The sequence below is a fragment of the Balaenoptera musculus genome, chromosome 12, assembly GCF_009873245.2.
Source record: "Balaenoptera musculus isolate JJ_BM4_2016_0621 chromosome 12, mBalMus1.pri.v3, whole genome shotgun sequence".
Classification (NCBI taxonomy): Eukaryota; Metazoa; Chordata; class Mammalia; order Artiodactyla; family Balaenopteridae; genus Balaenoptera; species Balaenoptera musculus.
In genome coordinates this window covers 89,555,767-89,573,156 of record NC_045796.1, presented here as the reverse complement: position 1 = coordinate 89,573,156, position 17,390 = coordinate 89,555,767, and the positions used below count along the sequence as shown (strand labels likewise).

General features: G+C 36.8%; 1 protein-coding gene across 1 annotated transcript in view; it reads right to left on the bottom strand.

Annotated features, from left to right (window-relative positions):
• The window catches only part of EYS (eyes shut homolog), a 1,768,116-nt gene that overhangs the window by 1,349,143 nt on the left and 401,583 nt on the right, over positions 1–17,390 (bottom strand). The window lies entirely within an intron of this gene.

Below are 17,390 nucleotides of genomic sequence, written 5' to 3'. Positions count from 1 at the left end.
CACATTTACCCATGATTCATGAATTATTAAATTATGCAAAGCAGATTTTATAGTTAACTAGAATAAACACATTTCACTATATTTTAGTTAGTTTATAATCAGTATCTCTAATTGAATAAGATATTTGAATAAGATAATAGTTGTTTTCTATAAAAATAAAGAATAAAATAACAACAAGAATGTGGATTTAGTAAGAGAAATAAATTTAGAGAACTCCTTTAAGAAAAGTTAATAGCTGATGGATTATGAAATATCTTTATCAATTTCTTGCAAAGTAAAAAAAAAAAAATTGTCACTGAACTGTTTGAGAGCCTGAAGGTGGCATTTCTATTCCACTCAGTTGTACTACAATAGCTTATATGCCAAAGCAGAGCAAGATTTCCATTTTATGGGAAAAAAAAGACAGATTGTTTTCTTTAACTGTGAAAAACATTTTATTGAGTTTCTGTGCATCTCTCTTACTATTACTTTAGATACAAGGGATTTTCAGAAAAAAAGCTTGAAGTTCTCTAAAATCACCTATTTTGTTTGGTGGTTTATCTATCTATCTCCAGGTCAGACTAGCTGGATCAGAATTACCCAGTATTTACTAACCTTACATCCACTCACTTCTGTAATCCCCATAACAACCTTACTAGGCAGGTACTGTTCTTATTTCCACTTAAATGTGTGGGAGTTGTGTGAATAGAGGTTATATAACTTGCCTATGACCCTCACCTGGTCAGTGATGAGCTGTAATTTAAATACAAGCAATCTGCTGTCAGATGTATTTGTTCTTCATACTGCGTTCATTTTAATGTGATCTCTTACTTCAGATAATCACCCCATATATTTCTGGTTATTCATGCTCATAAAATAACTCATTTGATTACCAAATGACATGTGACTCTCCCCTCATCTCCTGTTCTGGATTTCCCTATCAAAATGCTGCCTGTTGTAGTGTCTCCTGCCAAGGATTTTAGGTCCCTAAAATCTCAATGAAGGAGCCTTATCAAGAATCACCCCAAAAAGCTAAGGCAGGCGTCCTAAAGCAAACCAGTCCTGGTTTCCTATAATCACACCAAAGGAACTATTAATCTATTTTGTTATCCATCCACTCATCTGTGCACATCAGTCAGGCCTGTCCTGGGGAAGATTTGAGAACAAGTGAAATAGAATACAGGAAATTAGTCTTAAAGTTGAAGAGTGAGAGAAAAAAATATAGTGGGTTTATAAGATGAATTTGAAAATATGGCTAAAAATGCCATATCTGAAAGATTTTAGTTGGTTCACTAACTTCATCTTAAATTTGTAGCAGGCAGTATAGAGGAAAAGCATTGCAGTGTTCATTACATAACAATAAATTATTGACTCAAGAGAAAGAACAATTGATACTAAGGCCAGAGAGAAATGTCACTAGATGGTCCTCTTAGGGAGGGCATTTCCAAGACATTCTTGCAGATGACACAAAATGAGTTTCATAGCTCTTTCTTAAAGTTTCCATCAATATGATCTATTTTTATGCCCATCAAAGTTCAAACCAGGAAACAATTCTGTAGAAACTTAGTACATTTTTCTTCTTAACTACATTTAGAAATGGATTATGGGATATCTGAGGCACAAGTATATTTACTTATTTTTTAATTCATTAATTAATTAGATAATTTATTTATTTTTGGCTACATTAGGTCTTCAATGCTGTGTGTGGGCTTTCTCTAGTTGCAGTGAGCAGGGGCTACTCTTCGTTCCGTTGAGCGGGCTTCTCATTGTTGTGGCTTCTCTTGTTGTGGAGTATGGGCTCTAGGCACACGGGCTTCAGTAGATGTGGCATGTGGGTTCAGTAGTTGTGGTTCATGGGCTCTAGAGCGCAGGCTCAGCAGTTGTGGTGCATGGGCTTAATTGTTCCACGGCATGTGGGATCTTCCTGGACCTGTGTCCCCTGCCTTGGCAGGCAGATTCTTAACCAACGGTCACAGGTATATTCAGATCTTCCTTACAGGCAATTGTTTTCCTCCAGTCTAATTTTTGATAAGGAAATAAGTTTTTGATTATACTGAGTAATAAATATTGGGGTCGGTGGTATGTTGTTTTCACTACAAAATAAAAACTACAGGGCTTCCCTGGTGGCGCAGTGGTTGAGAATCTGCCTGCCAATGCAGGGGACACGGGTTCGAACCCTGGTCTGGGAAGATTCCACATGCCGCGGAGCAACTAGGCCCGTGAGCCACAATTACTAAGCCTGCGTGTCTGGAGCCCGTGCTCTGCAACAAGAGAGGCCGCGATAGTGAGAGGCCCGCACATCGTGATGAAGAGTGGCCCCCACTCGCCACAACTAGAGAAAGCCCTCACACAGAAACGAAGACCCAACACAGCCAAAAATAAATAAATAAATAAATAAATAAATAAATAAATAAATAAACTATATACTTCAGCAAACAATTGCTTTTTTACAAGTATTCAGGCCAGGGTGACATAATTTTCTAGAAATTGAGAAGCTTATTGTCAAACCAAAAGTTTCACTAAAGTTAAACAAGCAAGACAGACCTTATTTAAGGTTATGGTAATAGGGGAGAGCTTGACTCCACTGTGACAAAGGATGAGAGAGTTTTTAAAACTAAGGCCTGTGATTGTAGGCTATATGTGTTTGCTAATTGGCCTTACCCAAAAGAAAGTAAACTTTCTCAGTCTTCAAGATGTGAGGCAGTTTTACAACTTGGATCCAGATATTTGCCAAAGTTGGGCTCCTGCCTACCCACAGAGACCAGGAAGCAGGGCGCTATCTTCCCCAGTGATTGCGTAACAAGAGCGTGGCACTCAGATCCTTGAGAGAGACAGCCCTGAGCTGTAGAATCTTCAAGATGCCTTTAAAAAGATGTCTTCAAAGGGGCAGGGGAAGAAATTACAAGTTTTTCTGAACTAAATGCTTCAAGAAAAGGGAGGAGAGGGATGTCTATGTTTAGACCTGTTGAATTCTATAAAGGAATAAGGGTGAGAAGGGGAGAGACAGAAAGGAGAAGACACTGTCTAAACTTCAGTCAACCTGAGGGCAACCCCAAGGCTAAAGTCTTGTGATGGATAAGACACTTGGTGAAAATTCCTACAGCCCTGGAGTTCCCAAAGAGTGGAAGGACATAATAAGACATCAATTTATATTCTTAATATGATTCTCTTCTCACTCTCTTGGGAAGTCTAAGAAACATGGTTCTCCTCTCCACATTAAGTGAATCAGATCAGCACCTCCTCCCTAGGGTCCTGATCCCTAAATATATCTCTGAGTTGTCTGACCCCAGCTTCCTCTAATCAAACTGAATGCTTACTGCTACCAACTTATATTTCTAAAAGAAAACTGTCATGAAATACCCTATAATTTCAGCCTTTAACTGATTCCCCACCCCTCATCCATATGTTGAAGCTCATCTATTCAACAGTTTTAACTGATGAAAAGAGGGAATTTATGATCTCAAATATCAGGAGGGTTTGACAAGATACCTACAAATAAGACAAATATTTGTTTTCTTTTTTCAAATTTGACTCTTTGATTTTAAAGTTATGTAAATCTTGAATTTTACACCATATTTTATTCCTCTTAAGATATCATTCATTCAATACCACAATGCATACAAATCTGTAGGGAAACTTGACAGTCCAAGATGAAGCTTCAATTACTTTTGCGATGTTCACTAAACCTTACATACATCCCCAGAGTATAGAGCTCTACCTGAGAAGTCTGGATTTAGAGGATAAAGTAAAAATCCCCAAGTACTTCAGAATCTGTGTCTGGGATACCTTCCTGGCAATCTCTCTCTCACCCTGCTCCTTTTCTCATGCATCCTGTGCTCCAAGCAACAATGACTGTTTAAGTGCCTGCAATCTTGCTTGGTTTCTTTTTGAAACCTTGATCAAAAGCCATCTCATGAAGCCTCTGCCTATTCTATCCAGGCAGGGGCAGTTACTTCCACCTTCTATAGCATTTACACCTTCCTCTGCAGGCAGGTGCTTATGTATCCATTCGGTATCTCTGGCACTTGGAATAGTTACTGACACATATTGGTGTTCAAAAAATATGTGTTAAATGAATGAAAAATTATCAGTGACTGAATGCACATAAATGGCAATGGTGGTATTATATCTCTAAAGGACAGAAAATCATTCCCAATCCTGTTTAGGACAAATCATTAACAAAACGCTAAAATTCCAAGTGATATAATGAATATCATAAAGATTGTCAGAAACAGAATTTATGATTGACTCTTTTCAATTTCTGCTTATGTTCCACATGATTTGACAAAAATAAGCTGCATTTAAGATGTACGTGTATATCATTTTAGAGCTTTCATTGCCAAAATGTAGATGGAATTTAAATGAGATTTCTAATTTGATTCAGTGAGCTGTAGTAAAGTCTCCTCTTGTTTGACAAATAAATTATTAAGCATAACCAGTTAGAATACATTCAATAAAATAACAGTCATTCATCCTTGTAGGTTTTGAATTTCTAGAATGCAAATAATCAAGCATTCTGCATCTTATTTTAAAATAAGTTTTAGATGTTAATTTCTAATAATCGTAATTTTTCTTCCTAATATATTTCCAGGTCTGTATTTCAATTCTGGCTAAAACACACACAGTTTCTTTTTATCTGTTTCTTGGTGATATTTTCTTCAACAAGATTTCTTCAATTGCTTGCTCCCTCTAGGCTAACTCAGACTGTGCTAGGTTTCTCTTCACAGAAACCATAAAGGAGGAATGAGCCAGGGACAAAGAAGCAAATCTAATAATCAGATTCCTGTTTCACACACAGTATATCAAACAGTCTGTGCTTTCTTTACGCTGTCTCTTCAGTTCCTTCATAGCCTTTATTTCTTTTGAGATTTGACCAGATCCTAAAATTCTTTCCTATCATCTCCTGCCCATTGGTTGTTGCTATCCTCTTTTATTTACTCATTCTTTTATTGAAGCATCCATTTTTCTGTCTACTATTTCCAGGTCACACAATTGAGACCATCAATCGATGTATAGAAAACCTCAACCATACAATGACATCTACATGACAAAGACTCACAAGTCGAAATTTCCTTTCCTGACTGAACTCCAGGATTGAAAAACTAATTAAATACCAGTTGGTAACAGCACTTGGATATCTATTAGGCATCATGAATGCAACATGGGCAAAACAAAACTCTATCTGAGCAGTTCTACCTTTATTTTTCCTTATTTACTATGAAAAATTACAAAACCTAAGAGTTGTTTATTCCTCCTTACTTTCATTGAACTGATCAGCAAGTCCTGGGTACTTTTCCCCAAAAAATATCCCAAATGTGTCTATTTATCTCTATCTCAATTACTAATATCAAAGTCTGTCATAATTATTTCCCTCCCAAAATGAGAATAATATTTTAGCTGGTTTCTTTATTCTAACACTCACTCTACTACCGTAGACATCACACCCAGAGTGATTTTTGAAAATATAATATAATTACAAATATAAATCCCATATGACAGCTTCTGGCAGTACTTCAAATAAACTCCAACCTCTTTGCCTTATATGATGTGGTGTCAGCTAACAACCCACACCACTCCTTTCTTGCTTAATTAGTTTCCAGGTACATTGGACATCTTCAGTTTCTTAACACACCAAACTCACTTTAACCTGAGGGTTTTGTACCAGCAGCCCTCTAAACCTGGAATGCTCACCCTGGGATAACTCTTTTTTTTGGGGGGGGTGGGATAACTCTTTTTAGTTGTTTTATTTTTATTTTCTTTGTTGGAGTATAGTTGATTTACAATGTTGTGGTAGTTTCTGGTGTACAGCAAAGTGACTCAGTTATATAACATAGATATTCTTTTTCAGATTATTTTCCATTATAGGCTATTACAAGGTATTGAATATAGTTCCCTGTGCTATACAGTAGGACCTGGTTGTTTCTCTATTTTATATATATAGTAGTGTGTACCTGTAAATCCCAAGCTCCTAATTTATCCCATCTCCCCCCAGCTCAAACACATTCTAAAAAAAGTCTACATTTTCTTGCTCCCCTCGGCAATATTTTATGATTTTGATGTATTACTTGATTGATTGATTTTAACTTCTTTATTGGATTATAATTGCTTTACAATGGTGTGTTAGTTTCTGCTGTATAACAAGGTAAATCAGCTACACGTATACATATATCCTCATATCTCTTCCCTCTTGCGTCTCCCTCCCACCCTCCCTATCCCACCCCTCTTGGTGGTCACAAAGCACCGAGCTGATCTCCCTGTGCTATGTGGCTGCTTCCCACTAGCTACCTATTTTACAGTTGGTAGTGTATATATGTCCATGCCACTCACTCACTTCGTCCCAGCTTACCCTTCTCCCGCCCAAACCTCAAGTCCATTCTCTACATCTGAGTCTTTATTCCTGACCTGCCCCTAGATTCTTCAGAACCATTTTTTTTTTCTTTTAGATTCCATATATATGTGTTAGCATAGGGTATTTGTTTTTCTCTTTCAGAATTACTTTACTCTGTATGACAGACTCTATGTCCATCTACCTCACTACTCATAACTCAATTTCATTTCCTTTTATGGCAGAGTAATATTCCATAGTATATATGTGCCACATCTTCTTTATCCATTCATCTGTCGATGGACATTTAGGTTGCTTCCATGTCCTGGCTATTCTAAATAGAGCTTCAATGAACATTGTGGTACATGACTCTTTGAATTATGGTTACTCAGGGTATATGCCCAGTAGTGGGATTGCTGGGTCATATGGTAGTTCTATTTTTAGTTTTTAAGTAACCTCCATACCGTTCTCCATAGTGGCTATATCAATTTATATTCCCACCAACAGGGCAAGAGAGTACCCTTTTCTCCACACCCTCTCCAGCATTTATTGTTTGTAGACTTTTTGATGATGGCCATTCTGACTGGTGTCAGGTGATACCTAATTTTTGTTTTGATTTGCATTCCTCTAATGATTAGTGATGTTGAGCATCCTTTCATGTTTTTGTTGGCAATCTGTATATCTTCTTTGGAGAAGTGTCTATTTAGGTCTTCTGCCCATTTTTGGACTGGGTTGTTTATTTATTTTTTTGATATTGAGCTGCGTGAGCTGCTTGTATATTTTGGAGATTAATCCTTTGTCAGTTGCTTCGTTTGTAAATATTTTCTCCCATTCTGAGGGTTGTCTTTTCGTCTTGTTTATGTTTTCCTTTGCTGTGCAAAAGCTTTTAAGTTTCATTATGTCCCATTTGTTTATTTTGTTTTTATTTCCATTTTTCTAGGAGGTGGGTCAAAAAGAATCTTGCTGTGATTTATGTCATAGAGTGTTCTGCTTATGTTTTTCTCTAAGGGTTTTATAGTGTCTGTACTTACATTTAGGTCTTTAATCCATTTTGACTTCATTTTTGTGTATGGTGTTAAGGAGTGTTCTAATTTCATTCTTTTACATGTAGCTGTCCAGTTTTCCCAACTCCACTTATTGAAGAGACTGTCTTTTCTCCACTGTATATTCTTGCCTCCTTTATCAAAGATAAGATGACCATATATGTGTGGGTTTATCTCTGGGCTTTCTATCCTGTTCCATTGATCAATATTTCTGTTTTTGTGCCAGTACCATACTGTCTTGATTACTGTAGCTTTGTAGTATAGTCTGAAGTCAGGAAGCCTGATTCCTCCAGCTCCGTTTTTCTTTCTCAAGATTGCTTTCGCTCTTTGGGGTCTTTTGTGTTTCCATACAAATTGTGAATTTTTTTTGTTCTAGTTCTATGAAAAATGCCAGTGGTAGTTTGATAGGGATTGCATTGAATCTGTAGATTGTTTTGGGTAGTAGAGTCATTTTCACAATGTTGATTCCTCCAATCTAAGAACATGGTATATCTCTCCTTCTATTTGTATCATCTTTAATTTCTTTCATCAGTGTCTTATAATTTTCTGCATACAGGTCTTTTGTCTCCTTAGGTAGGTTTATTCCTAGATATTTTATTCTTTTTGTTGCAATGGTAAATGGGAGTGTTTCCTTAATTTGTCTTTCAGATTTTTCATCATTAGTGTATAAGAATGCAAGAGAGTTCTGTGCATTAATTTTGTATCCTGCTACTTTACCAAATTCATTGATTAGCTCTAATAGTTTTCTGGTAACATCTTTAGGATTCTCCGTGTATAGTATCTGTCATCTGCAAACAGTGACAGCTTTACTTCTTCTTTTCCAAATTGGATTCCTTTTATTTTTTTTCTTCTCTGATTTCTGTGGCTAAAACTTCCAAAATTATGTTGAATAATAGATTTGAAAGTGGGAAACCTTACCTTGTTCCTGATTTAGTGGAAATGGTTTCAGTATTTTACCCTTGAGAACAAAGTTGGCTGTGGGTTTGTCATATATGGTCTTTATTATGTTGAGGTAAGTTCTTTCTATGCCTACTTTCTGGAGGGTTATTATCATAAATGGGTGTTGAATTTTGTTGAAAGCTTTTTCTGCATCTATTGAAATGATCATATGGTTTTTCTACTTCAATTTGTTAATATGGTGTATCACATTGACTGATTTGCGTATATTGAAGAATCCTGGCATTCCTGGGAAAAACCCCACTTGATCATGGTGTATGATCCTTTTAATGTGCTGTTGGATTCTGTTTGCTAGTATTCTGTTGCGGATTTTTGCATCTACGTTCATCAGGGATATTGGCCTAGTTTTCTTTCTTTGTGACATCTTTGTCTGCTTTTGGTATCAGGGTGATGGTGGCCTTGTAGAAAGAGTTTCGGAGTGTTCCTCCCTCTGCTATATTTTGGAAGAGTTTGAGAAGGATAGGTGTTAGCTCTTCTCTAAATGTTTGATAGAATTTGCCTTTGAAGCCATTTGGTCCTGGGCTTTTGTTTGTTGGAAATTTTTTAATCACAGTTTCAATTTCAGTGCTTGGGATTGGTCTGTTTATATTTTCTATACCTTTCTGTTTCATTCTCAGAATGTTGTGCTTTTCTAAAAATTTGTTCATTTCTTCCAGGTTGTCTACATTATTGGCATATAGTTGCTTGTAGTAATCTCTCATAATCCTTTGTATTTCTGCAGTGTCAGTTTTTACTTCTCCTTTTTCGTTTCTAATTCCGTAGATTTGAGTCTTTTCCCTTTTTTTCTTCATGAGTCTGGTTAATGGTTTATCAATATTGTTTATTGTCTTAAAGAACCAGCTTTTAGTGTTATTGATCTTTGATATTGTTTCCTTCATTTCTTTTTCATTTATTTCTGATCTGATTTTTATGATTTCTTTCCTTCTGCTAACTTTGGGGGTTTTTTGTTCCTCTTTCCCTAATTGCTTTAGGTGTAAATTTAGGCAGTTTATTTGAGATTTTTCTTGTGTCTTGAGGTAGGATTGTATTGCTGTAAATTTCCCTCTTAAAACTGCTTTTGTTGCATCCTATAGGTTTTGGGTCACCATGTTTTCATTGTCATTTGTATCTAAGTATATTTTGATTTCCTCTTTGATTTCTTCAGGGATTGCTTGTTTATTTAGTAATGTATTGTTTAGCTTCCATGGGTTTTTATTTTTTACAGTTTTTTTTTCCCTGTAATTGATATCTAGTCTCATAGCGTTGTGGTCAGAAAAGATACCTGATACAATTTCAATTTTCTTAAATTTACCAAGGCTTAATTTGTGACCCACAATATGATTTATCCTGGAGAATGTTCCATGGGCACTTGAGAAGAAAGTGTATTCTGTAGTTTTTGGATGGAATGTCCCATAAATATCAGTTAAGTCCATCTTGTTTAATGTATCATTTAAAGCTTGTGTTTCCTTACTTATTTTTATTTTGGATGATCTGTCCATTGGTGAAAGAGGGGTGTTAAAATTCCCTACTATGATTGTGTTACTGTCGATTTCCCCTTTTATGACTTTTAGCATTTGCCTTATATACTGAGGTACCCCAATGTTGGGTGCATGAATATGTACTATATAATATAGTTATAGATATATTTGCTATATCTAGTTATAGATATAGTTGCTAGATATAGTTGCTAGCTATCTTAGCTATCTAGCTATAGTTGCTAGATATAGTTGCTAGCTAGCTATAGTTGTTATATATTCTTCTTGGATTGATCACTTGATCATTATGTAGTGTCCTTCATTGTCTCTTGTAATAGTCTTTATTTTAAAGTGTATTTTGTCTGATATGAGAATTGCTACTCCAGCTTTCTTTTGATTTCCATTTTCATGGAATGTCTTTTTGCATCTCCTCACTTTCAGTCTGTATGTGTCCCTAGGTCTGAATTGTGTCTCTTGTAGACAACATATATACGGGTCTTGTTTTTGTATCCATTCATCCAGTCTATATCTGTCTGTTGGAGCATTTAATGTATTCACATTTAAGGTAATTATCAATATGTATGTTCCCATTACCATTTTCATAATTGTTTTGGGTTTATTATTGTATGTTTTTTCCTTCTCTTGTGTTTCTTGCCTAGAGAAGTTCCTTTAGCATTTATGGTAAAGCTGGTTTGGTGGTGCTGAATTCCCTTAACTTTTGCTTGTCTGTAAATATTTTAATTTCTCCATCGAATCTGAAGGAGATCCTTGCTGGGTACAGTAATCTTGGTTGTAGGGTTTTCCCTTTCATCAGTTTAAATATGTCCTTCCACTCCCTTCTGGCTTGCAGAATTCCTGCTGAAAGATCAGCTGTTAACCTTATGGGGATTCTGTTGTATGTTATTTGTTGCTTTTCCTTTGCAGCTTTTAATATTTTTTCCTTTTATTTAATTTTTGATATATTGATTAATTTTTGTCTTGGCATGTTTCTCCTCTGATTTATCCTTTAAGGGACTCTGCACTTCCTGGACTAGATTGAGTATTTCCTTTCCCATATTAGGGAAGTTTTCAACCATAACCTCTTCAAATATTTTCTCAGTCCCTTTCTTTTCCTCTTCTTCTTCTGGGACCCCTATAATTTGAATGCATTTGTTGGTGGGTTTAATGATGTCCCAGAGGTCTCTGAAACTGTCCTCAATTCTTTTCATTCTTTTTTCATTATTCTTCTCTGTGGTAGTTATTTCCACTATTTCACCTTCCAGGTCACTTATCTGTTCTTCTGCCCTCAGTTATTCTGCTACTGATTCCTTCTAGAGAATTTTTAATTTTATTTATTGTGTCGTTCATCATCGTTTGTTTGCTCTTTAGGTATTCTAAGTCCTTGTTAAACGTTTCTTATATATTCTCCATTCTATTTCCACGATTTTGGATCAACTTTACTATCATCACTCTGAATACTGTTTCAGGTAGACTGCCTATCCTCTTCATTTGTTTGGTCTGGTGTGTTTTTACTTTGCTCCTTCATCTGCTGTGTATTTCTCTATCTTCTCATTTTTCTTAACTGACTGTGTTTGGGGTCTCCTTTTCACAGCCTGCAGATTTGTAGTTCCCGTTGTTTTTGGTGTCTTCCCCCAATGGGTAATGTTGGTTCAGTGGGTTGTGTAGGCTTCCTGGTGGAGGGGACTGGTGCCTGTGTCCTGGTGGATGAAGCTGGATCTTGTCTTTCTGTTGGTCAGGACCACATTCAGTGGTGTGTTTTGTCATGTCTGTGAACTTATGATTTTAGGCAGCCTCTCTGCTAATGGGTGGGGTTGTGTTCCTGTCTTTCTAGTTGTTTGTCATGGGGTGTCCAGCACTGGAAATTGCTGGTCGTTGAGTGGAGCTGGATCTTAGTGTTGAGATGGAGATCTCTGTGAGACCTCTCACCAATTGTTATTATGTGGGGCTGGGAACTTTCTGGTGGTCTCATGTCCTGAACTCAGTTCTCCCACCTCTGAATTTCTGGCCTGACACCTGGCTGGAGCACCAAGACTCTATTATTCACACAGCTCAGAAGAAAAGGGAGAAAAGAAAAGAAAGAAAGAAAAATAGAATAAAATAAATAAAATAAAATAAACTTATTAAAATAAAAAAGTTAAACAATATATTATTAAAATGAAAAAATAGAAAAGTAATAAAAAACAAGGAAGAAAGCAACCAAACCAACAAACAATCCACCAATGATAACAAGCACTATAATCTATAGTAAGATAAACATAAAAATCAGAAACTAGTCAGTAGCATACAGCAAACCCCAAGTCTACTGCTGCTCCCAAACTCCACCACATCAATTTGAGGATGATTCGTTGTCTATTCATGTATTCCACAGATGCAGGGTACATCAAGTTGATTGTGAAAATTTAATCTGGTGCTCCTGAGACTGCACAGAGAAATTTTCCTTTCTCTTCTATGTTTCCACAGCTCCTGGGGGTCAGCTTTGGATTTGGCCCTGCCTCTGCATGTAGGTCACCCTCTGGCATCTTTTCTTCACCCAGACAGGAGGGGGTTAAAGGAGCAGTTGATTCAGGGGCTCTGGCTCACTCAGGCCAGGGAGAGGGAGGGGTACAGAATGCAGGGCTAGCTTGTGGTGGCAGAGGCTAGAGTGACATTGCACCAGCCTGAGGCGTGCTGTGTGTTCTCCCGGGGAAGTTGTCTCTGGATCACGGGACCCTAGCAGTGTCAGGATGCAGAGGCTCCCAAGAGGGGAGGTGTGTATAGTGACCTGTGCTTGCACACAGGTCTCTTGGTGGCTGCAGCAGCCTTAGCATTTCATGTCTGTCTCTGGTGTTTGTGCTGATAGCTGTGGCTCCTGCATGTCTCTGGAGCTTGTTTAAGCAGTGCTCTGAATCCCTTCTCCTCATGCACTGCAAAACAATGGTCTCTTGCCTCTTAGGCAGTTCCAGACTTTTTCCCCAGACTCCCTCCCGGCTAGCTGTGGTGCACTAGCCTCTTCAGGCTGTGTTCACGCTGCCAACCACAGTCCTCTCCCTGGGATCTGATTCCGAAGCCCAAGCCTCAGGCCCCAGCCCCCGCCCGCCCCGGCGGGTGAGCAGACAAGCCTCTCAGGCTGTTGAATGCTGGTCGGCACTGATTCTCTGTGTTGGAATCTCTCTGCTTTGCCCTCTGCATCCCTGTTGCTGTGCTCTCCTCCGTGGCTATGAAGCTTCCTCCCCGCCAGCCCCCATCTCCCCCAGTGAAGGGGCTTCCTAGTGTGTGGAAACTTTTCCTCCTTCACAGCTCCCTCCCAGAGGTGCATGTCCCATCCCTATCCTTTTGTCTCTGTTTTTTCTTTTTTCTTTTGCCCTACCCATGTATGTGGGTAGTTTCTTACCTTTTGGGAAGACAGAGGTCCTCTGCCAGCCTTCTGCAGGTGTTCTGTAGGAGTTGTTCCACATGTAGATGTATTTTTTATGTATTTGTGGGAAGGAAGGTGATCTCCATGTCTTACTCCTCCCCCATTTTGATGCTCTTCTCTTGATAACTATTTCTTATTTAGATTTTATTGTACATACACACACAGACACATGAGTGCATATGAATGCTTGTATATTTCTTATGTTTGTTTTTTCTCCCAATGGAAAATTAACTACATAAGGCAAGAACTTTGTCCTATCATTAACTGTTTCCTAATCAACAAAACAGTATTTGGTACAAAATTAAACCACATTAAAAATTTTAAGCGAGTTAATGAATTCCTGGAAGGCAGAGTATATTAATATATAAAAATTTCATAGAAATAAAATCACATGATAGTATATAAAAAAGGAAAATTTTAGAATGAAAAGAACTTAATTCATCTATTTTAGAATTTATCTTTCTGAAATTATACATAAATGGCTTTTAATCCTCAGAAAAGCTTGCTGGTTAATCTAGTCATTATCAGTCTGGAGGCTAAAGTTCCTCTTCATCCTACTGAATTTGTTTTGATTAAATTCCTTTTTAGGTGTATTTGGCTTTGTGTATGGTTAGTAATGTTTCTTAAAAATGCTGAATTTATTATAAACAAAGATTTCACTATACAGCCTGGTGTGTTATGTTTCTTCTTAGGTAGAAAAGAAAGAGTTAAGGCACTCAGTACTGCTTCTGTGTGGGTATTGGGGCATAGTCTGGCCAGGAAGTCTGGGGGAAGAGTCCTTTAATTTCAAATCAAGTCAGAATTATAGCTTGTTCATTTACAACCCAGATCAGAATTATCACCAAATTATTAAATTACAGCATTACAATTATTAAATCACAATATATACTTACTTAAATGTCACTTATCTGGGAAATCACAAACTTTTAAATAAAAATTCACAAAATCAGATTTATAGTGATTCCTCTTTACAGTGTTGTCACATATCTCTAGGAAACTTTTAGAACTGGCAATTGGCCTTGAAAACCCATATTTTTGATGGTGTGCAGAAGAATATGAGTCATGTGTATTAATTTTCAATCCCCACTCTTCCTCTCTCCACCTTCCTCCACCATGGCCATTGCTAAAAGAGACCAAGACCATAAGTATCAACTGCATTTGCTCTTTGGGATATTTAAAAATATATACAATTTAATGACACTTCTACAGAGTAAGCTTGTTGGCTATCTTTAGTTTTTGTTATAATGTCTCAGTTTAATTAATTCAATGACAACCAGAAAAATAAAGCAGCTAAGGACATCAGTGATTGTTGATAGTAGGGCAGTTTCAAAGAGATGGAATTTTAGCTTGGGTCAATATCAAGTTTTATTTTATTTTAATCTTGTTCCCTCAGAGGCTCCTCATAATTAATGGATAGTTAATAAATAATCTGTTCCTTAATTAAATGTCAATATTTCTCAATGTGCAAACATAAATATCATTAGAATTAAGATGAAGTTAGTGAAATTATACCAAGTTGATGTAAATTTCTTAAAACTGTGAGCCACATAAATGTTAGAAATTATCTCTGATTTTACCTTCAGCAATTTTGAACCTATTTTCAGGTCATGAACAATTGGTAATAACAAGATTACCCTTGGTGATTATACACTTACAGATTTCCTAATAGTCTATCAGGTGGAATAACAATATGGAAACCCATTTTCCTATAATGCTCAGTCTTAGAAATGAATCCGTTTTCTGTATAATGAAGTAGAAGTTTATTAGGCATGCCATCAGAGTTGAAAGGAAAAGTACAATAGAACTATTTCATGGTACAGTAGAGTTTATATCATAGAGCACTTCAGAAAGGAGATATTAGATTTACAGAAATAATCTTGTTTCAGTTTTTAGTCAAAATTACAACACATTCAAAAGTCTTAGTAAAATTTGATTCAAGCTTGAATTCACCAGGGAAATTATTTAAATTAGATAGATTTTATGTTTTCAAATCAGTCCCTTTCTTTGTAGAAACTTGGTAATCATACACTAATCTCACTGCAGTGACAGTATTTATTTATTCACAAATAGCTGCACAGAGCACTATGAGGATACTAATGAGATACTGTACACACAACAGTTGGGAGATGGGCTGTGCAATGTCTTTTTAACTAGGGTGGAATAGCAAAGGGATTGGTCATTAAATATGAGAAGTCATATTTAGCATTTAGAATTCTTATTCTTGAAAGGACATAGTACAGAAAGTTAGTGATCTATTTCCTAATTCTACTTTTAAGTAATACATGAAAATGGTCTTGTCAGGAAGAGAATGGCCATGTTTTTTCCAAGAATTAAGATATCTTCCTCCATTATCACTAATCCTAATGATCTGTGTCTATTGTATCAGAGTGAAGGAAGGAAAAAATGTAACCAATGAGAGAAAATTAAGTATAACCAAAAAGGGGAAAATAGATATATGCATAAAGAATTCAGTTAGCCATTTAAATTTCTAGCCTAAGGCAAAGTCCCCCAGCAAATAGTTTTTAAGATCAAGTTTAAAATACATATTTCTAAACCAAGGAAAAGATATTCCTTCTGAATATCTGTATATACAAAAATGATTTTACTTCTATAGTCTCCGAACAATTGGTGTCCAGGACAGAGATTAAAGCAGCAAAAGTGCCACCATATTTAATGAAATCTAAGATGCCACAGATTGCTAGATGGATAACAGACTGATAAACACACCACTGATTGTTGGGTTTTAGAAATGGTAAAATATGAAGAAAAGCAAAAATGTGCTTTAAAATGCATGAAATACTTTGCAACCACAAATAAATGGCTGCTATTCTGGATGAATTTGTCAGAGTCCAGACTGGAGAAAGTAACCACATTAGTAATTTGGACAGGGGACTTTTAATATAAAGAATTAACTAGAAAAATTGATTACTAAGATGAGTAAAGAGACTTCTGAAAACTAGCACCATTGGAGCATTCCTAGGATCTATCATATCCACTATGGCAGGAAACATACCCAAATACATGCACAGAATAATGCTAGAAGAGTCCCATGGCAGAGAGAAGACTCTCCTCTCCCAAAGTTATGCTGTTTTATTTATTTCAGCATGTGGGACCTTAGTCCCTGACCAGGGATTGAATCTGCACCCCTCTGCATTGGAAACGTGGAGAGTTCACCACTGGACCATCAGGGAAGTCCCAATTATTACTTGTTTTTGATACCTTTAATACCTTGTGTTACATGTCATGGAATTAGTATAGAGCCAACTAATAATGTAATCAAAGTTTCAGTAAGGCAGTTTCCTCTGAAAGAGGCTGTTCTCCATTCTACCACATGCTAGGAAGTTACCTGTGTGAAGGTAGGGTTAAAATCCTCAGTCACGTTGCTACTTCCTGGCTGTTAGTCTAATTTGTGTAAAATCCATTGTATTGTTAAGCTTAATGGTAATTAGTAACACTGTCTTCTAATCGTATTGTTAACTTTATGCATGCTCTTAGAAACAATTCCTGTTGTACTGCAGAGTTAATTGCATGAGAAGTCTTCTTTCAATCCTGATTCCATCATCTTGGATGATGCCAACATCCATTTGGACCACCCTCATATCAGTGCATACCTTGTTTCCTTAACATTCTCTTCTCCAGTGACCTTCATACCCCACTCACATTAGTTGCACACTCTCTTGGCTAAGCCGTGGCTGTTGTCCTCACCATCAAACTGCTCCTTCTCTCAAATGATAAACGCAGGTGTTCTGATGACATAACGTTAATCAGTTAATGATGTGATGCCCATCACCTACCCTTGTTACCTATTCTCAGTTTCTCTCAGTACACTTTTACTTTGGCTCCCAGGCTTTTATACCTTTTTCTTTCTTTCAATAAAACCATTCTCTTGCAAATATTTCAATTATCTTGCTGGGTTTTTTTTGGTAAGATTCACCAGTAAAGTTTGGTCAGAGCTTCCTGACTCTGTGTCAGTGTGCCAACACATAAGTTCTGGATTGGCCTAGATATTGATCCCTTTAGCTTAAGTCCAGGTGGCAATTTCCAGAATAGTCAGATATCGTAGGCCAGCTACCTCTGGCTTCTAGGAGGCTTTTCAGTATATATCAAGTGTCTTAAGCTGTTACCGATTTTTATGTGTACTCTGATGTGAAAATAAATATTGGTAAGCATTGCTTTGAATTAGTGCAATAATTAATTTGCTGGTGCTAAACTCTGCTAGTAAACCATGCTATCTGGTA